Source organism: Sinohyriopsis cumingii, chromosome 6 (genome assembly GCF_028554795.1).
Source record: "Sinohyriopsis cumingii isolate HCF-2022 chromosome 6, ASM2855479v2, whole genome shotgun sequence".
In the NCBI taxonomy this organism is placed as follows: Eukaryota; Metazoa; Mollusca; class Bivalvia; order Unionida; family Unionidae; genus Sinohyriopsis; species Sinohyriopsis cumingii.
The window spans coordinates 50,968,479-50,991,649 of record NC_142966.1 but is presented as its reverse complement, the minus strand read 5'-3'; the positions used below and the strand labels follow the sequence as shown (position 1 = coordinate 50,991,649).

At 36.9% G+C, this 23,171-nt stretch overlaps 1 protein-coding gene across 4 annotated transcripts in view; it reads left to right on the top strand.

Annotated features, from left to right (window-relative positions):
- The first annotated feature begins 11,910 nt into the window (after window positions 1–11,910).
- The window catches only part of LOC149796913 (uncharacterized), a 64,675-nt gene continuing 53,414 nt past the window's right edge, over window positions 11,911–23,171 (top strand). For 2 of the 4 annotated variants that reach the window (XR_016421752.1, XM_089961590.1), the window contains exon 1: window positions 14,925–15,064. The gene's annotated coding sequence lies outside the window, so the exon portion shown is untranslated. Of the gene's footprint in view, window positions 12,040–14,924; window positions 15,065–23,171 lie in introns of those variants that run through there. The other 2 variants (XM_089961591.1, XM_089961592.1) reach the window with 2 other exon arrangements.

Below are 23,171 nucleotides of genomic sequence, written 5' to 3'. Positions count from 1 at the left end.
CTAAGATTTTATATATGAATGGGAGATTAGAAACTGGGCGGTAGTTCCTTAAATCCTTATGATCGAGTGTTAGTTTCTTCGGTAGAGGCTTTACAGTGGCAGTTTTCAAAAATGATGGGAATTCCCCTGATGAGATAGAGGTATTAATAACATCAGTTAGTGTAGACAGTACTGGATCTAAGCACTCAAGCAGCAGTGATGTTGGAATTGGATCAAGTTCACATGACTTTGGTTCACTCTTCATCAGGATTGTACGTACTAAATTCATAGAGACAGGTTCAAATGCTAATAATGGTTACCGCTAAAATTCTGTATCGCAGCTGTATGGTGACGACGAGTCAATTGAAATTGTGCTATCAAGCTAATCTCTAATGGGTTGTACTTTGTCACGGAAGAAATTTGCAAACAGGTCCGGAAGGTCGACTGCAGATTAGTTAGATGGAAGTGGTGTACATATATATATATATATATATATATATATATATATATATATATATATATATATATATATATATATATATATATATATATATATATATATATATATATATATATATACCACATATATTAAAAATAACATGACCTTTGAAGTGTTGGTATAAAGCAACTTGATACACCATTAGTATTTGTATATCAAATTGTGATTTGCCCATGGCGTATGAATACGCACAATGAACATGTTTTTATAGCTATTATACTCTCTAAACATGGATATGAATTTCTTGTAATATTACATTTAAAAAGGAAAAAATAACAAGAAAATGATTTTCTTTTAAAATATATTTTATAGAAACTAAAATTTTTATACAAAAAACCGAACCATTCTCATTCCAGGAAATAAATGTTTTTGAGTTCCACCCTGTGTCGTCTGCTGTCATCTCTGTCAACATTACTGTTTCCTGTCTCTCCCTCTTGTAAAATTCAAACACTGGAAATCTGTGGAAAAAAGGAAACAATGACATCAGATAAGGAGCAAGATGATGAAGCAACATTAACCTATTAAACTGTGAGTCAATTGGAGAGTTTGATATTGAGACATGGCTGAGATATTTGTATATGAAAATGATCATTGTGTTAGGGAAGACAGATTTGTACACCATGAGCCTGATGATATACTGAAATTAATAGAAAGTAAGCAGAATGCACACACTTTAGAAAAGACACTTTTTGATGTAAGGCTAGTGACAGAAATCTTGCAGTCAAAAATGAATTCAGAAATTTACACATGATACACCCATCTGACTTGGATCAGCACCTGGCTGGTTTTATACTCAGTGTTAGGAGATAAGATAGATCTGAGTTTGAACCGAACAGCTTAAGAAGGATCATCAGCTCCATTGATCGCCACCTTAAAATCAAGAAATATGCAAGTACAATCATGAGAATAACAGACACAAATACTGCATTACCAAAGGAACCTCTTCGGGATAAGCAAAGAGATGTAAAATCTAAAGGAAAAGGAAATAAACCCAATCGGAGTCAACCGATCACAGACGAAGAAATAAATCCCTTGTATAGTAAAAAACTAATGGGGATGGAAACACCTGAAGTAATTGTTGACACATTGTGGTTTAACAACTCTGTGCATTTTGGTTTGAGGGGAGTGACCGAACATTACAATCTGAAATGGGGGGATGTTTCACTAAAGAAAGATGTGAATGGCTTCGAGTATCTTGAACTCAATGAAAGGCAGACAAAAACAAGAACAGGAGACAATGTCAAGGACATCAGGGATATTAATCCTAAGATGTATGAAAACAAAAACAACAAAGAGAGAGAGAGAGATCCATTTGTTATCTACAAACGGTATGCAGAGCTAAGACCAGCAGACTTTTGTCAACGTTAAGATCCTTTCTATTTTGCGCTCATCAATATGCCAGTCTCAGCGACAGACCCACAATGGTTTAGGAAACAAGTCTTTGGAATTAACAAACTTGGATGCATCATGAAAAAAATGAAAGAAAAGGCAAATATTACAGAAAAAAAGAAATTAACAAGCACAAGTAGCCGAAAATACTTAATTCAGACGTTAAGAGACAAAAGCGTTCCCCCAACTGATATTATGCAAATTTCGGGCCACAGTGACGTAAAGTCTATAAAAAGCTACTCAAACATTAGTGAAAAACAACAACAGATGTATTCCATTTACCTGAGCAATATCGGCCACCCAAGTAATGATGCTGTCAACCCCCACCCCCACAACAAAGAAATCTCCAACTGCACAGCAACAGACTGTAGTATATCAAGTTCCCAAAAGTGTAATATTCAGCAGAATCAGATTATCAGCAACTCATTTTACGGATCAAACATCACCGTACAAAATATGTTTGTTATGAACCTAATGGAAAACATGAACGAGATCCCTAACGGGGTCAGCTTCTTTCAACAGGCGAATTTTCAAACATAGGCCAAACAGCGGAAACGTAGGAGACACTGACAGTCAGTAGGAATAGCGAAATATGGACATCAATGAAAGGTGGTTACGGTTAAATTGTTTAATTACCTATTGTTCCTTCTTTGTTTTGATGTTTTTGGCTCGAATCGTACTGTTGCTATAGATGCAAATGGCCGCCCTGATACTGCTCATGAAAATGAACGCTGCAAATTCAATGTTTGCATGCATATTATTAACAATATTTTGAATGTTAACTATCAGCCTTGTGTTTTCATTTCATTTAATATTGCTAATGGAAACATAGGAATTAATATGAATGAACTGTACAGGAAATTATGAATCACTAAAGAACTTCTTTTTTGAGCGTACATGCATGCAAGGGGTTGTGAATGGTTCACTTCCCTAAAGTGCACTGTTTGTGGCCGTCAGTTTTATCTCCCATATAAAATGAAACCTTTGTTGTGGTATTTATAGGTTACTGCATTTGTATGGGAAATTATTATATGCTCATTTTTCTCCCGTTAACTTTACATTGTCAGAATCGTTCAATATTCCCCGATACTGAACGCGAGCGACAATACACATATAGCATTCACGTGAATAAAGGAACTATTTTCTATTGTAAACAAACAATGACGCAGACGCCAGCACTTTTGATTTGTAAACAAATCATATAGACTCGCGTAAGAGGCTCTTTACGTTGTGGTTGTTTAAATTTGTTTCTGAATGAACTAAAACATGCTTCGTGGACTGCAAAAAACCCAGCTGTTTTAGCACATTCCGCGTTGATACGATTAGGTCCTTACAAGTAACATACAAGTGACAAGGCATATACTGTCTTCTTTATCTGGTGATAGGAATGGCAAAATAAAATATACTTACAGTTTTACATCCTGAATTTCCTCAAAATGTTTTTTCTTAATTCTGCAAATCCGAATTACATGAGCCACGTCATAGGTTTTCAATCTGGATTACACATTTCGAAATTGTGCTGTAATTTCAATGATAAGTGCGATTGCATCCTCTTTACTGCACTCAAAATGAAATAAGCATTAAATTCCATAGCGTCTTTTTGATAATTGCAATTGAAAGACTTCATATTTTTCCCACGTTTTGATTTCAAACAGTTAATGACAGAAACAGAAACACATTTGCAGACGTAAACACACTTCAATCTGATGTATTTCATGTATAATTTGCACAGATAAATCCAGTCCAAAATCACCAACTTTTGTCGAATCGAAACAAAATACCAAAATATAGTCATTCCAGATCAAATGGAAAAGTTGTTGCAATGCGCATTCATTCACAATATGACTGCAAATTTCAATTTTAACTAGACACGCCATTTTCTTTCAAAAGAATTGTTGAGCGCGCGATTAAGTTCAAATTTATCTGGGCGGAGTTAATGAAAAATCTATGCTTGTGTATTTAGTTTGGAATACGGTATTCATTCATTTATGTTGTTTCTTGTGGTGTATTTGTTTATATAATTAAACCTTTGGTAGAATTAAAAAATGACCATATAATAAAAAGGTTGCTGCATTTGTATGGGAAAATATGAACTCGTTTTGTTGGAAGGATATACTGCACTCACAAGTTCGTGCAGTATTGCATCCCAGAACTCGTTCATATTTTCCCATACAAACGCAGTAACCTATAAATATGAACGATATTTTTGGATGGCATACTGCAACAATTGTTTTTCTCCTTGTTTCTAACTCAAACTGGGTAACACAATACTCTACAAAGATTAGGCAGAAAAAGACGATTTGCGTTTTAGGCACACGTTCTCCACGTCACACTCACAAGGGTTGAGAGACTTCGGCTAAATGGGCTTGCCATTGACGATCGATGCCCTCCACTCGGGTGCGACTTCTGGAAAATGTTCATCTAATGGGTTTATGTCAAGTGTCCGTGGCTTGTTCTTGTAACATAGTTTCATTTGAGGTAAACGGAGACTTTTCAGTCGAGTTTTGGCAGCACGATTTAATTTCTGAACTCCTCCATAACCTGCAGGGTGAGGTGAATATTAGTAAATGCTAGCTAACACCTTATCAATTTTTAATAAGTGACCCACTCTTCGCTGATTCTACTTTGGATGGTTAAAACTGGTGGTTTGGAAAAGGCTTTAAGTGTCCGATGTGCCACGGGAGTAGGAGTTGAAAGTAATGGTCGTTGTTGAAAGTGGAAATGGAATGGCAATGGTATTCTATTTTTGTTTACACTTCAGTTCCTTCTTTTTTACTCCTGTCGAAGGAGGAGTGGACATACAAAAGATTAACCCAAGCTTTAATTTCTTCTCGTTGTGGAGTGGGTGAAGGGGTCAACAAGGACGCTGCAATCTTACTATGAATAGGAGTTGCTGAAGGTGTTTGAAAGACTTATCGTACCTCTTCTTCCTCAGGTATTCGTGGGGCTGCGTCTATCTTGACTTCTGGAGGTGGTGGTGGTGGTGGTGATGGACTTTTCAACAGGGTCGTAGAATCTTTCAGAGTTGGCAGAGCTGTTTCATCTTTCTGGTGAATGAGATGCAAACGTTGCAGTAGTTGGCCGTACTTTTGCATTTTTCTGTTTCGGACAAATTGTTGCAATCTAATAACGATTATAATTTGTGTTGTAACTGGGAACTCTCGGTTAAATGAGGATTTGGTCGTAAAGGCTGTGTCCGTTGTTCTTGCCAACGATGGTATTCCATGCATCATTTGTAATGCACTAAAGCAAGGTTTCGTCCTTCCATTCGATTTCAATGGTTACTGGAAAAAAAAGCGTATCCACTGATTGTCTTTACTTCGTATAAACTTGATGACAGGCATCACACGTCATAGAGGGGTACGCAACGGAGTTCTTGCTTGGACAAATCCATTAAGCTCTATAAAATGCCCGATCTCCCTTGGACTTTGATTTTGAGTGCAGGTACTTTGTGCGCAGCCGCCACTGCAGCTAAAGAGGAGGAGGGTGTCACTGCTGGAGGAAGAATGGGTGTCAAATTGGTTTGGACAGGAATCACCAGCAACGGAGAAGTGGAGACGCGGTCACCATTGTTGCAGGTCATGGTTTGTGAATGTAAGGTTATGTCCTGGCCTAAGTGTCTCTCTTGCGGGTAGAAGCTGTTTTCTATGAGCTTTTATTTTTCTGGGGACTTTGTTTTCTTTTTCTGTGTGCTTTTGTTTTTCTAAGCTTTGACTGGGTCTTGACTCAGTTGCTCTTATTTTGCTCACAAAAAAATAAACATCACAATGGTCAAAGCAGAATATAAACAATTGGCCACTTCTTTGGTCCATGCCTCGAAACAGCAATATTTCCAGTCGCGTACATCTTTCCAGTGAGGGGGTAAGTCACAAGTTACACACACATCGTTGTACACATCTTCAGTACCTAAAAGTTGACGAATCTTTTTTTCCGTTGAAGCCGAGAAGTATCCAGTTGAAAACGCAGTGCTTTTAGCAGAACGAGTTTCTCGTGTTCGTCTAAAGGGATCACTTTCATGTTTTATTTGGTGGCAAGTACTGTTCGTCAAGAGTCCACAAAGAATCGACTGCTAATCGAAATCGCAGAAAGCAAGACACATAGCACACGTCGACCCCAACTCATGGGAATCAGTTCTCGTAATAAGTGTTGATAATCCTTCACCGTTTTAATACTCTCGTTGATTTTCTTCCACGGAATCTGTTGTATTACCACTGATAAATGTCGTAGCACGGTAAGTCGTTTTTATATCTCTTTTTGTCAGAAACAATAAGTTTACGTTCTGTAGTGAGATGATTGTACACCAGCGACGAATCGAAATGGTTTAGACACTAACTTTGCACATCACAACACACAGTTCAGAAGTGTCTTCTTCCACCAAGTTTACATTGTGTAAAACATTTTTGTAGCCCTCTCACTCTTCCTACGGAATTCGTTGCAGTATGTCTACCTTGTAGTAAAAAGAACCAGAAACAACAAACCAATTTTTATCACCCACATCCAGTTTAACAATGTCTGACCACTGGAACAATTTCATCTGAATAAGTTTTCTTATAGCATTCGGGTACCAGTGGTTTAAACTTCGGTGACGTGACGGATGCAGTTGTTCTTTGCGTTTCACTTGCGTTTTGACTAGCTCTCGGCAAATACGTTCTCTCAACTCCACAGGCGAACCATGAATGTTCGCTTGTAAAGATTCCATGATCATGTCAGTCAATATGTATACCCACCTTAGGGGTCACTTCAAATTATCCTTATTTTATTCAAACTCTTCTCCTAGAGCGAAAGTAATGGACATTCAGGGTAACGGTCAAGAATGTCAATAAAATCTTCTAATGTAAATAGTCTAAAGCGAAATAATGGGATTAACGCAGAATTGATCCAGAGAAATTTGACGAGTTTGTTGACTTTTTTCACTTTCCTCTTGTGAATTTCTCGACATCATAGTTATACAGTCACCAATTGAGGTTTTGCTCTGTCAAATCCCTAACAAACATCCTTGAGATCTGCTCCTGCAGATCGTTTGGTAATCCCTGAATATTACATTTCTAAAGGAGGTTAAATACTTGTCTCGGTGTTGTCCAACGTTTGACTCCTAGCCAAGCTGGTTTCTTAAACGACATGGAATGCCACTCCAATGACTAGGGTCACACTAAAGATAGGTATTGACAGTGCGGAGACCATAGAGCATGTTCCAGGTAAGCTGAATGTTTCTGATCCACTCGTGAAGTGACACACCGCAACTGAAGCACTTGACTTTATCAAGTAGAGCATTCCGACTCTGGATAATTCTCTCGGGGTAGGTCCTCTCATATATTTAGGCCATTTTTCTTAGAACGTTTGGAATCGACTTTCAAATTCGCAGTATTCAGGCAAACGCACAAGGAACGAATATTAGTCTTTCACGGGTTCATTTTGATAAGGGTACGGTGAAATCTACAGTAGTTTACTTAGGGTTACATGACATATGTAGGGTGGTTGCTTCATGGTTTCACGTGGAGGTGACATTGACAATGAAAACCAGTAAAGTGATAAGGAGTGGCATCGCTTTCGCTTTGACATACGTCAGATTTGACACGCACATCATCACTTTCCATGGTAGGTGTAGTAGTAATAGTAGTCACAGCAAAGTTCCCATGATGTGGTACTGAATTGGTGAGGTCACAGCGTACGGCATCGCTCTTATCGCAAGGCACAACATCCCACTCCACTTGAGAATCACTGAATTTGAATGATGTCTGTTTAAACGTATTCAACTTTCTCTCCTGGTCATGGTAGTTAGAATGAACTATCGGTCTTGGACGTTGTCCCTTTTTATATGATGCCTAATATCGATGTGTCCGTACGGCAAAGTGAAGTGAATGGGAAGCCGCTTTCGCTGCTGGTACACCATTTGATACACTTTATCCAACGGCCGACTGAACATTTGGTGTGTGGGTAAACGTATAATTTTGTAGGGTTCTTAGGTGGTCACTTTAAAGTTTCCATCCTGTCCAGACTGCAAAGCTTCTTTCAATATGCCAAAGATCACCATTCGACTGGTGCGATAATTGAGAGTCAATCCTTTCACTTAACTTAATATCGAACCAGTGTCTTCCCTATATAAAAGGTCAGTTTCTTCCCTTCCAGTATTCATTTCACTCTCAAACCGACCGGAATGATGGAAGAACCAACACAGAGAGAACTTCTGATCAAAGCTGTGCAAGGTACTATACTAAAGTTTTTTTTCTCAGACAAGCAGACGGACAACTCACACTTATTTCGAGATAAAAGTCAAGATATTTGCTATATCTGTAAGAAGAAAAAGCATTGTGCTACAGAGTGTCCAGACCGTCCAGAAAGCAAGACAGGTGTGCGAAGAGACAGAAGTCAAGATACATGTTATCATTGTCAAGAGAACGGACACTGGTCTTCAGAATGTCCTAAAACACAACAGGAGAAAACGGGAGAAAGGGCTTCCGAACAATAAGAAGATGTACCTTCCCAAAAGAAAGTGAGGAAAAAGAGGAAGGAAAATCTGTAAAAGTTAAGAAATTTAAAAGACAGAGAGGGAGAGAAAAAGGATACACAAGAAGTCTATGAATTTGTTCAAGTTTTGTGTTGTGATTTAGACTGTAACATTTGTACCAGAATAGACCAGACAGAAAACGTAAGTGTCTCTTGGTTTTAATTTTTTAGAATATAAATCTACACTCACGCACTCGCATAGGTACATCATAGGCCAAAAAAGGTATTTGAGTTTTAATTGATTTAGGCAAATTTAATGCTATTTCTTTTCGAGAGACATGAGTGGCAATGAAAAGAACCGTTGGGTCTTTGTTTAGCGGGACGTATTGAGCTTTAACTGCCTTAAGCCTTTGCCACGGCCAATGCCTATTACTGGACATGCTCCTGTCAATGATTTGGTAGAAATCACTAGGGGTGTTTTATCAGGTGTAGTAATAGAGTTGGGTTGTTTGGCTCGGGTCTGTTTCTTTTGGGTCGTATAAAAGAAGTCTGATACATTTGTTTCAGACTCCTTAACTCTGCCAAAATATCTACGAGTACCTTCACCGCTCGTCTTTCCCTGTCCTCCTCTCTTTGACATTGTTTCGTCTCAGCTGTTTCATCTTCATTTCGTTTCCCGCTTGCCTCTTCTTCTTCTCGCTTTTGCTGTTGAAGGATAAAAGCTTGTTCTGCTATTTTCTGCTAATTTCTCCAATTCTTCTTTCTGTCTCTGTTTAAAATACTCAATGTGTGGTAAAGATGGAGAAGGTACCGGAACAAATTCTTGCAAAGAAGAGAGAAATTCGACTAAATCCCAATTAAAATTGTCTCTGCTGGAAATAGGACTGTGTCGACTTTAGTAGTCCCCACGGCCGGTGCACCTCAACTCAGCATTTTAGCTTCCGTCATGGTTGAAACCTCTGTCGTGTTGGTTCACTGCGTACAGACGCTAGCGTATCTATATAGGGAATGTGACGTCACAGGCAGCTCTCTTTGGATTGGGAGACTCCGTACCGTGACTGAAGTTTGTGACGCGTATTGGGATTGGTGAAAAATCTCAGTCCATTTCGATCAGCTATTCCACTATAAATAACCCCGTTCACTTCATTCCCTTCAGCTGTTCTTATCACAAGATGTGGGCTAATGTTGAATCATCTACTCTCGTATCGTCGATGCTGTTCCGTACGGAATTACAAATGTATATGGAATCATCATGGACAATTATCCGGATCACCGATACGAGCATTGGGAAAATAAGAATTTATGTGGAGAGACAAGGTTGTATAAAGCGAGTTCTCATCTACGGACCAAACGTCAGAAGAAGTTTGAGGAAGAGAAGAAGACCTATGCGATTCCCTCTGTGTTAACGAAATTGTGTTAACATAAAAAAACTCCCTTTTCAGGGACACCCATATGCCTCGAAAAGATAGGCATTCTCTTTGCCATATATGTCTTTGATGTTGATCAATCTATGTCTATATGTTGTACGTGTTATATAGGTACATGTCCCACCAGCCCCGACGCTACGTTATCCCATATTAATAATTTTCAAGTTTCTAATATATATATATATATATATATATATATATATATATATATATATATATATATATATATATATATATATATATATATATATATTCGTACAAGCTGGATGAGACATTAAAAATGTTTATAAACCTTGTTATAAAGTCAATGTACGTAATAAAAATTATAAAATGATAGTATCACAATTGTGGGAGATATTTAGGATTTTCAGAATAAAATTAGAGTTATTTTGATAAATCAATAGAAATTAAGTCTTACTAGGGAACAAGAATATCAGGGAGTAAAATGAAGTAAAATGGTTCCATTGTCCTGAAAATGTATACTTATTATTCTCTTTGCTGACATAAGTGAGTAGAATTCAGTAATATTTAATTGTACATTGAACAATATAGGAATGTTTTATAAAAATCCTGATGTGATGTATGCCATTGTTCTTCAAGGGTTAAGACTTGCAGACAATTACTTGTTTCTGTAGTTCCAAAATTTCTTTTCAATCTTTATACAAGAAATTAAATAAGTATGTTTATTTCATAACAACTACTCAGTGCTCCAAGGAGTACCAATATTCTTGCACTTGTGGATAAAATTTCAGAATTGGCGAGTACAATCTTTCACACAGTTTCCCTCTAGTGATCTTCAGAATGGTAATGCAACAAGAAGACAATGACATGAACACTTTCTAATTCCATGTAAGGTTCAGCTCCAGCAATTTGGAGCACCAGTGAAAGCGGGGACGGTATAGGTTAAAAATTATTTGTTCTGCAAGTCTCACGATGTATATCAAGTTCACATACCCTTGCTGATAAAAATAATTCTGGTTGTTGTGCTTAGGAAGCATACTGGAAATAACATAAAGTACACTAATGTGGCTTCTCTTTGAAACACAAAACTTTTCACAGATGTTGGTATTTCTTTATTACTGTCTTATGTTTCAATAATTTAAAAAAAAAACTTTCAGAATGTGAACATGGTTATATAGAGCATGGGATCTTTTATGACATGAATATAAGAAGTAAGCCTGACTGTGTAATCTTTCAAACACAAACTGACCCTGATGAATAAGATATAAAAATACGGAAAAATTTCTTTTTTTATGCCTCCCGTAGGATTATTTCTTTTATTACAACCAGGATTATGAGTGGGGGAAAAGGCAGGTCAATTGACTGTCTTCAGATTTTAAACCATGTGTATCAAGTTGAGAATCCAGAGCTTAACCTTCAAACAAATTTAAACATTCACAATTTTTTTAATTTTTTTGTTTTGTTTTCTATGGTCATGTATGACCTTGACATGGATTCTGCACAAACCCGTGCCGTTTGTCATGGAATTGTGGGTCTTATCTAATACAATGTTGTAGTAAGAAGCTGTACACTTTACAGATGGCTTCCTGAACAAAAGAAAAAGCCCTTAATGCGAAATATCTTAATGCGTGATTTGCCGAAACCAAACCAAGTATTGATTGCGTGTTTGAAAAATACATACTCCAATAAGCTTAACGGAGAGGTTCCTGAACAATAAATACATGCCCATCCAAACCAGATACGGATTACGTGTTTCTGACACACACCAATAAATCTTATTGAACGGCTTTTGGAACAAACGAGAAGACCTGTACGGCAAACTATCTTACAGGGACTCTGCCCAACCAAACTAGTCATTGACTGTGTTTTGATAAAGACGTACATCAATTACCTGACCAAACAAAGTTCTTTAGGTAAAATATATTACAGCTGGCTCAGCCCAACCAAACCAAGTACTAACTATGGGCTTCATAGATTCGTGTACAGATGTACTCATCTCATCATCATAATAATAATAATAGTGTACAGTAGTTCCCATGAAATGATGATTTTGTTTACGTGTGACGAAGCCAGTTTATGTGCGCACATGCGTAATGTATATTGTATTTGTATTTAACCGTGTCTCATCCATTACACTGCAAAGTCGTTATATTTTTAGCTGCTTTTGGTGACGGGGAGCTGAAGAACTCTGAGAGGGGTTTCTTGTACCCGTATGCTGCAGGTCGATGTTGACGTCAACTCGGACGAATTATTGGTTTACTCACAGTGATGGACCAAACTTTTGGGACCAAGGGGTCTACAGTGAATAAGGAGGCTTTGGAGGGATCCTTAGGAAGACTGGTACGGCAAGGCAATACATGCAGGCTCCTAGAGCATTAGACAAAAGCTGTGGAAGAGAACAAATGTCGAGATACATTTTTCCTATTTTGAATTATTATTTTCTAATATCACTCTGTTTGAAATCAATAATACATATATCCTACTTGCCGATGAAACATACATTATGTCATAAGTTTTCACAAATTCTATTTATTGGTGACGCAATCGTACATTGTTCATGGTCGTGTATTATTTTCATAGTTCGATTCCCTCGGTAATAAAATGATTCTTTTGTTTATATTTGTTGATAAAATATCTGCATTGATCGTCCATGGTGATAAATCGACACATCAATGACATTTCTTTATAAAGGCCCATACTAGTATTCTTGTTTGGTTATTTGTTAAAGTTGCATGATCTGATAAGTTCCATATTGGTACGTCATCATTTTGTGTATCACCTGTTTTATCACCGAAAAAGTCGCTATTAATCTCTGATTAACGCTTAATTACATTAGCTTGGACTACAGAAGCCTTTTGATGGGATCGTTGCGAGCCTTTAGATATGATTGATTTGATTAGTATTTCTGCATGCAAAGTATTTATTACTATTACAGCTCTCACTTAGCAACTGGTTGTAAAGTAAACTTTGCATTTCTCTCTGACCTAATTATGTTCATTTATATTCTAAAACTAATAGTAGTTATTCATAATTACATTGTTATTATACGTGTACGAGATACTATTCAATTGTGGTTTTGAATTATGTTATTTTTTTCTGACTTCTGTTACTCTGTTCTAGTTGGTGTCATGATGAGCAAATTAGATTCATTTACAGATACATGTGCATTGTAATTAGTACGAATTTGGGAGATACGGTAGTCATCCATACAATGAAATAATCTGGATAATTGTCATCCAAATAATTGCTGATAAAGTATAATAGTTACGTGTGGCGCTGCTTCTTGTCCCATCCCTTTCAGATACAGCTCTATATCCTCTTGCCAGATCAGCTTGCTATTTCTATCTAAATGTGCCTCTTAATATTGTAGGTTTTTTTGGAAAGAGATTTCGGCTGTTTTGAGTTGGGGACAAGAAAATACCCTAAGCCAGGACATAGTAATTCTATGATTTATGGCAGACATTTGAGTGTCTGGTGTGACTTTATGTGGATTGAAACGTTCAGTTTTAGGTAGGCTAATGTTTACTTCACAAAAGCCTAAGCACAACCCGGGGCACCAGAATAAAAAGACAATCTCATCCTGCAAAACAGAAGTTCGGACAGCGTCCAGCCAACTGTCGCAATACAGTTAAGCTTGATAGATTGTCATGAGTTGTATACTTATAGGCAAGACCATTTCTAATGGGACACAGCATGATATTGCCAGATCAGACAAATAAACAGCCCACAACAGGAAAAAATTAGTAAATTAATCTACAGGAGATTAAATTTGAATCTGTTTCTGGATATTTTTTGGTGGCAAATATGTATTTGTACCGGCAAATAATGAAATGAATACGTGTTCAGTGGTGTTGTTTTCAATAGTCTTCATATATAGTACTGCAGCTTCCACATCAGTTTATTATATTCCTACCAGTACTGAACTCAAAATATTCAGGAAAAACAACGGAAAGATATTTTAAACAATCTTATTCATTTCTGTCTAACATTTGTAACGTTTCAAAAGTTTAGCTTGCCTTGTGTACATGGCTCAATATTTTTGGAGAGGCTCAAATGGGGATTTAGACAAAGGTATACAGAAAATGTGCGGCGTCTATAATGGTTAATATTTTATTGTATAACCTCTTTGGCATTGCCAGTTAATCTCATTCTGAAAACAATAACTAATAGGAGCATAGATTATTCTTGCTTACAATTGAAGAATATAAAAATTTAACGTTTTTTATTCAGTTACGCTATGTGGAAACCCGTCATTTGGGGAAATTAAATAACATGTTTGACCCTGCTGTTGTGCATTTCTTCACACACATACATCCGAAAATGCATCTTGCTGGTATCCATGGAGTAATGTCAAGGCCGAAATACATTGATGAAAATTTTATTTGAGCTGAAGTTTCTCTTACCTTAAGGTGATGCTGCTTTCCACGCATTAACCGGTGGATATACATTTGTTCTGTTCTTACAGAGATTAATACTAAAAAGTGAGAGTTCTGTAGGATTGAATGCCTTGGTTCAAAAGAAAAGGGATTTTACTTGCCGTCGGCATTCAAAGGTCAGTCGAAATTAATTCATTAATTACTAGGGCATATCGAGCTAAGCACCGTTGGTCTCCGCCACAGTAATGTCTGAAAAAAGTGCAGACAACTACTTGTTGGTTTAGGACAGGGTTGGGAACTGCGAGAGTTAGTTACCTTGCGTTGATTAGCAGTAGCAGATGGTATCGTCTCCCATTAAACTTATATAATCAGATGCTTGTGTGTTTACTTAATCGTTCCTGTGTTGCTGATCATCAGTCAAGTCTGATGATTCAGAGGCTGTTTCTTTGTTGTCTAACACAATATAAGACTGAACACTAAATTCGTTTTCAAGCGTTGTATCAAACAGTTCCCCATCCATAGTTTCCCCGAGTTCTTGTCAACAAGAAGTATCTACTTTCTCTTTTGGGGATAAATGTACGTCGTTTCTGGTTGTTGTCCTCTGTAGGTGGAAAATTTCAGTTAAGAGGAGGTAATAGGGTTGTAAACCTCTATTTCAAGTAGCTAAACAATTATTTCATCTGCACACCTTATTTTGTTTATTCGTTCTTTTGATGTGAGTATACACATTTTATTCACTTTATTCAATCCCTATGTAAAAGTAAAACTAATGATAGAGCATGTCATGTGACATTTTAAAATAAGGCACATGCGTTGTAGTCTAAAAATAACCATTTCGTTACGTAAAGCGATACATGAATACGTATGTTTCTAATGATGAGCATTTCTCATATACCTGGTAGGATACCGACCTATGAGAGGAAAAGGGCAGTTTGGTACTGGAATTGTAACTGAGAAGAGGTGAGAATCACTGCAGACTCTTTCAAGCAGTAAGTATACATATATATAATCAACGTCATCATTAGATCAACAAGTTGTTCTCCGCCTTTGTTACTAACATGAATGGTGGTCAGAAGAAGGCGGAGAACAACATGTTGATCGATCTATGTTGCCATTAGGTCCAAAGTTTCAGCCTTGCCTGCTTACGTCACGGCTATGAAGTACTGAGCCACGAGTTAAACTATATCGTTTCTGGTACCACACGATGTAAGATATGCGATATTTACGCACAAAAAGAAATTTTTCCTTTAATTATATAACCAAACACTTGCTCCAAAATCGAAGTTTAGAGCATGAAACTAATTCCTCTGCACCACACCCCACCCTTTTCGTAAATTCACTTCAAGATCATATAAATATCAGTGACATAAGAGAGCGGTAGGATTTGGATGACCTAATCTATTTTTTTTTCACTACAAAACAAGTTCGATTCGGCAATGCGTCACATCTGGTTTATCGTTAGCAAGGAGCTGGGTATTTTGATAAAGCATTTTCATGGAGTACTATGTGCTTTTCTGATTTACCCGGGTCTCATTATGTTTATTTTTTTCCCGCCATAACTCTTAAATTATTTTTTGAGAAACTGACCAAAAATTAAAATCTAAAATAATCAAGGTATATAACTTAAATAATTAGGAAATCAACGGTTTTCTCTTCAACAAATGGGAAATTTTCAAACATGTCAGAACTGAAAACATTTCTTTGCTATGTATATCGATAATTTTGTAATTTGTATTCGTGTCGTAAATTGTAGTATTATCTTTATTTGAAATTTTGTACGTGCAAGACATTAGAGAATGTGAAATTGCATCGGATCTTTCATGATGCTTACGTACGTGTTGACAGTTAATAATAATAAAATTATTAGTAAATATGTTTAGAAGTTTCTGCCTTTTTTCCATTGGACTGCTCGGTCAGGTGGTGTATTTGAAGAATTAAGTTAATTCCCATTGGATGGGTTACATCATGGCAGTTATTTTATTGTGCTGGAAATGTGCGATTTGTCATGTGGGATTAGTGATAATATGCGTGTTTTAGCCTTTTCGCATGTATATACATTGCTAAGACTGGTCATTTTTCTCATTCTTAATTCTTGTCTTCTTGTTGTAACATCAAGTCTGCAGACTATTTCATGTTGTATTCATATATTCTTTGAGAGGAAAAGCATTTGTTTGGATTATTCAGTGGAAATAGAAATTGTTCATTGAACTATAATATTATTTTGGAACTATTTGTATTATTCAAAGAAGTTCTGGACAACGCCGTTTTGACACGTCAGGACTGTTGGCGGACCAGTAGATTCGTGCATCTAAAATTTATACCTAACTTTGCCTTCTTTTTAACTTGAACAGAACAGTGTTATTTTTGATTCACTTCATAACACAGTATGCTTCTCTTGCATTTTTATTTAATAATGTTGATAATGAACTTATTTATGAAGTTTTTTAAAAAAATGTATGTTTTGCTTCTTTCTGTTACTTAGCTTACGAGCACAGACTGGCAACATCTTATAATGCGTTAAACTAAATAAATGCTGTGATATTCATACCCTGAACAAGTGAATTAAAGCAGCTAACAACATGTATCCCTATTTTTCTTTATGTATATTTATTTAGGATAAATCGTACCCGATAGTACATTAGAGAACACCTCCCATTGATTTACTCCAAATAAAAGCATATTCCAGTCGAGTCAAACACTCTAAATGTGTTACTATACATTTTCAGTTTCATAGATTCTTGTACCTCAAAACAGTGTTAGAATAAAAGTGGAGAAAATAGTTAATAATATTTCACCAAGCCGGCAAAAGGTTGCACATGCTAAAGGCTCCATAGGTTAGCGCGTGCAATAGCCAAAGGAGCAGCGCAGACAATTATAACTCTTAAGCTGTATATTATAGGTCTATTAAAATAATATATATGGCGATTAAAACTTATGAAATAGTTATATCATGTTTTGATTTTGGTCCAAAGTTAATATACCTTAGCAGTATAACACAAGAGTTATGATACTAGCGCTTTTGTTGATTAATAGTCGAGATTTTTCAATTTTGGTGGAACATTATCAATTGGTGAACTCCACTTCGTTGTTGCAGAAACAATCCCTGAATGTTTTACACCTGGCTGTATATTGTTCGACAGAGTGTTTCATGTGCTAATGACATGACTCCCAGCTTTCCTCGAGTTGGTAGTAGTACATAAGGGTAGTTCCAACGGTCTATTTCTATCTTGCCCTCACGTAAATTATATTTGAGTGTATAATAGGGTCTGGTAACACCACTGTGATGCAGATATTCGTTGACAAACGGAACAAATAATTGCGACCCATATTAGCATCCGCTTTCCGTTTGTCTGACACTCCATCTGCAGACTCTGCAGCCTCGTCACGTATTCTTAAACACAAACATTACGGACGGTTGAATACCCTTCCGGTATGAAATTTGTTCGAATCTATGTGTCTGCATCAGCATGTGTTATTGATGTAACAATGCGCAGATGACCATTTGCCAATACAATACTGTCATCTTACACCACCTACATCTATATCCATGTAAGATTAATCTATATGATAAGACTCACGCGCCTTTACGTGGGGGATGCAGCTTTGTATCCATGTATTGCTTTACTGCAGCTTCAGTGCAAATCTTAATATATGCAATCGGCATACCAGAGTTTCGGGTTCCTCCGATTTCATTGATTTCTACCAACTTCTTTTCTACATGGCTTTGCAGCGTTGTAATATCTTGAATGTGTAGCTATACGTTGTAAGTTTTCCCGATCGACCTTCAAAAATCACAAGCTCGCCGTGGTGGGCGTCGACATCCACCAGACTGGTAAACTCATTATAATTCGCTTTGGTGGAAAACCATGGCAGGTGCACATTAGGCCGCGTTGTCAGGCGGTTGAGAGTCCGTAAATATTAAATATCAACAGTCATTTTGTATACTACTGAGAGTAGATGAGTAGATTCTAAGTGACAAGGTACAATTAGTAAGCGTATGCTGCATTCCTGAAGGGTTAACACAGGTATCCACAAAGTTACCAATGACAAGACAACTTGAACTTTAACCCTGATAATAACTTTGCGAAGATCTCTGCAAAACATAAATATGCGAATGAGGGGAATTGCATATGAAAACCTATATGAACCTCCATGAAGTTGTTGTCGACGCTGTTCAGATCCAAGGTTAAAATTTGGGCTGCTACTAAGGACTACGGCGGAGTGAACAACAAGGCGACTTAAAATAATTATGATCAACAACAGCTATTGTATACAGTGTATGATCTGAGCGATAGGAGTTCTTGTGAAACATGACGGACGGGTCAGCAGACATCGCATAATTGTCGCTGTATCTGGCGAGGCCGATAATAATCGTGGCAGTGACAACGTTGTCGAGAATTGTTTTGATTTCCTTTCCATCGATGAAAAAATGTGTACAAGAGAAGAACGTCAAGATGTCAGAGCAGCAGGGAGGGCGAACAGACCTAAGGATTCCGACAAAAACATAAAGCTTCCACAGAAATCTAATCCGTAGAAAGGTTTATTTTATCAAATAAAAGCTTCCTGGAAGAGTTTTATCGTTGTTGAACCCCAACGTGGGAATGAAATCTTAGTTCGAAGCATAGCTGCGGAATAAATTGTATACCATTTTATTTATTTTTTTTATTTATTTTTATACGACCAACCGTGGGTAGGCGCCTCCCTGCTGCTATCGTGTTTAAATGAAAAATTTGGATTTTGATTTCAAGATACAAATTAAAAATAATAATCAATGGACGTAGGAGAATCATTAAGAAGTAGAATAGCACGAGAACGATTAAAAGCGATAGAAGAATATCTACCAGTGAGAGAGTCAGTTAAGAAAAAAATACGAGCCGCTCAAGAAGCAAAGAAAGGATTCGCTGAAACGGCGCAAGAATTATTTAAACCAGTAACAGAAACAACTGAGAAAGCTTTCTTAGGTGATATAAAAGATCCTGAGGCAAAGAGAGAGGGAATCCTTCCTGTGTTGAAAAGAATTGAGAAACAAACTACTGCTAGGATCCGTGCTGTTGATAAATTTACCGATGATGGAATAACAACAATAAAAGCAGCCAGGGATGTTAACACTCTTGCTGGATTTGCTGTTAATTCATTTCTTCGGCGAAGAAATATTTTAAAGCCCGAGTACGTTGATGATGTTACTGGTCGTGAGAAGTGGTATAAATGGATCTATTATGTACATTATATAATCTTGATAGGGCTGATACTAAGGATCCTAGGTATATTGCTTATCTTAATATAATAAAAGAATTAAGACAACAACCTCAACCTGTGCAGCAACCTCAACCCGCATTTATGCCACATAATGTATTTACCGAAGATACTCTTCATATCATCAAAGATAAATATCAATTAATTGAAATTGCCAAAAAATACAATGAAAGGAATCAATATCTGAAACCCGAGTATGTTACAAGAATTTCATCAGATGATTGGGTTCCTGTGTTATATTTTGCTTCTAAAAGATCAGAAATAAAAAGAGAAGATCCAGATTATTTAGAGTTTCTTAAGGAATTAAAATCTCAACCTGTGCAGGTGGAATTACCTAAAATCAGTTCATGGATATTTAGACCAGATATTTCTAAGTTTCCTGTAGATCGTAAAAGAGTTACTCAGATCGCTGCACATGATTATAGTGAGAGAAAAAAATATCTGTCACAGGACTATGTTGATCATGTAAAAGAGTCTGACTGGATTCCTGCGTTATATTTTACTTTTTATAATAAAAAACAAAATCTGGATGATCCAGATTATAACAAATTTGTTAGTGAGGTAGAAGAAGAAAAATTATCTCCAGGAGATCCAGAATCATCTCAATCTACAGATATTCCAGTGGATCAATCAACGATGCAGGGTATAAATCCTAGAGAATTTTGTCTTGCTGATGCTTTAAAAAAATTTGGTATACATGGAACTCGTATTGCTGCATTTTGAATATGATAATAAAGGTGAATATTTGAGAAAAAAAATCAACTGATATTACTGAGGCTGATTGGATTCCTGCAGTATTTTTTGCTCAAAAAAATGCTAGAATTGATCTCACTAATAAAGATTATATAGAATTCAGAAAAGAAGTATATAGATATAGACAACCCTCATCGGTACAACAATCTCCACCGGCAAAAAGTAGCTCATGGTAACCAAGCATTTCTAGTCTTTTTTGGAACTCAGCGACCAGAATCACCAGAAGAATTTCAAGATGCACCTGAAACCACTGGTAGTGGATATAATTCTATCTGTCCTGATAGCGTTGTTAATGATGTATCTCGATTGGAGGTCCTTATTGGGGGGAAACGAGCTGGAAATAATTCGCATGAAATAATTTATGAGGCAACTGATATCTGCCGAAGATTATTTCAAGGAAAAGTTATCGACGTAGCTATTTATCGCGATCTTATTGATGAGCTTCGAACGACTACAGCGATTAAATAATTAGATTATAAATAAAATGATCGTGCATAAAAGTCATCAGAGACCGATACAGGTTCGTATCATGAACTCAAGGTTACCTGTAGATAAATTTAAACACGGATCGGGATTAGGTGAATTTTTCACGCGAATAGCTCCTAAGGTTGGTCCTATAGCTAAGCAGCTATCAATGAAAGCTATAGGGGTTAATCGCGATAAGGTTATATATACTGTTGGTTCTTCTACTAGTAAAGCATATGATGCCATCAAAGATAGAATACTAAGATTAGTAAGGCGAAAAAAACAGCTGCTAAATTACCGAGTACCACTGAGATGCCTGGTGATATTAGCATGATAATAAATAACGCAGCTAATCAAAAATTAGCATCGTTGGCGTTAGAACAACCCTGAGTGCGGGTACTACCACAACAGCAAGAAATAATTATTAACTCTGCATACGGAGGTCGTCTTCGTTTTAGACGGTAAAATATTTTTATTATAAAAATGTTCTCGCGGATATCTAATGACGCTTTTAGATTAGATGAACCAGCAGAGAGAGATGATTCAGTACGAGACTATCAGTATTATTCGTATGACGCGATAACGCCAAACAGCAGCAGTAGAATTGAGTTACAAGTACAGGATACAAAAAGATATTTTTTGCCACATGAAGCATTTATCGAGGTTGTTGGTAAGATTGTAAAAAATGATAATACCAATCATGCTGCAGATGTCGAGGTTGGATTTGTCAACAATGGTATCATGGCATTATTCAAGAGCGCCGCGTACATGATTGATGGAAAAGAAATCGAATCAATTAGTGATAACGTTGACGTAGCAACAACAATTATTGGCCTAGCAAGATACTCAGATGATTTTACTAGATCAGCTGGTCCTAGTATGATATTTACCAAGGATAATTCCGATGTTGCTGATGTTAATCCATTTAAACTCGTGCAATTAGTTGTTGGTGCTGCTGCTGATGCGGTGACTGGAGTAACAATAGATAAATCAACTGCAGCCTTCCCGGTGGCTTATGATTCTAATACTAATTATAATCTTGGATTTAGGGCGCGTAAAGATATGTTATCAGGTGATAATAAAAGATTCTCATGCGCTATCCCATTGTCGCACATATTTGGATTCGGCAGAGATTTTAGAAAAGTCATTTTTGGAGCCAAGCACACTGTTGTCTTTTATCGAAAAGGTGATAGCAACGATGCTATCTGGAGGACGGGTGCTGCAGATAATAACGGTAAAGTTGTATTAGAAAAACTGACTCTGTAGATGCCTTCGATGACGCTATCGATAGAAGAAGAAAGAAATTTGTTATCTTTCATGAATCAGGCTGGTAAATCAGTGATGTCGTGGTTGACAACATTCACAGATAGCATTCAGAGCAACATCAACGGTAATTTTACTTGGCATATAGCATCTCAGCAGGGTGTTTCTGCACCAAGACATATCTTTGTAGCTCTTCAGCAAGCTGAGCGATTAAATAATCAACTTCAAACTCATATGATTTTTGATCATTTCAATGTTTGCGAAATCTCGATCAGAATAAACGGACATCAAGAACCAGTTGAAGAGATATCACTAGATTACAGAAATAATTCAGTAGCACGTGGTTATCATCGTTTATGGAGCTATATGCGACGAGATCAAAATATTGATACTGTTTTGCAGATATCTCAGTTAGATTTTAAAAATTATTATCCAGTTTATTACTTTTCACTGGAACACATGGATCTGCTAAAACAATCTGTTGTTGATATACATTTTAAAACCAGAGTTAATCCAGTTAATCCAGCTCATCCAAATGTAGTTATTCCATACAGAGCTATTGCTGTTATACTCAGTAAAAGAACCATGATACTTGAGGGTACCGATAGCAGAATGAGAATCATTGATGCTCCTGTAGAGAAAATGTAATTTAAATCAATCACGTTATCTATAAAATGTACGAGCATGTTAGTGTGACTCTGACTCCGAGTCAGATAAAAAAAAGCTTCAATCGGATACAACAAAAACATGTGGGACAAAATTGACGCTAAAGCATGATCAGATTCAAGGTGGACCAAATAAATTATCTATAACTAAAACGCAACAAAAACAGTTCAGTAAAGCTAAATTATCTGATACCGGAGTACAAATTACACTATCTCCGGCCGCTATAAAAGATATGATTAAAATAAGCGGATTTTTCCCACTATTAGCTGCAATACCAGCACTACTTTCAGCAAAAACTGCTGCGTTACCTGCGATAGCAGCTGCTGCTGCACCGGCGTTAGCAAAAGCTGCTGCATTAGGTGCTGCTGGAGCGGCGGGTAAAAAAGTTTTCGAAAAAATCACTGGTGGGAGATATAGCAAAAAAAAAGGACAAGGCTACCGGTTACCAGGAACACCCCCGTCATGGTACGGAAAAGGCCTTCGACTACCAGGAACACCCCCGTCATGGTACAGAAAATAATGACACCGATGTCAAATTATGATCTAATTAAGGCTGCTAAAAAACTAAAAATAAAGTTTTTCAGAGGAGTATTTATGCGAGATAAATTACCAGCGCATCAAAATAAATATGAAACAGGAATTATAAATCTTGATAACAATACCGGACCGGGTACTCACTGGGTAGCTTATGCTATA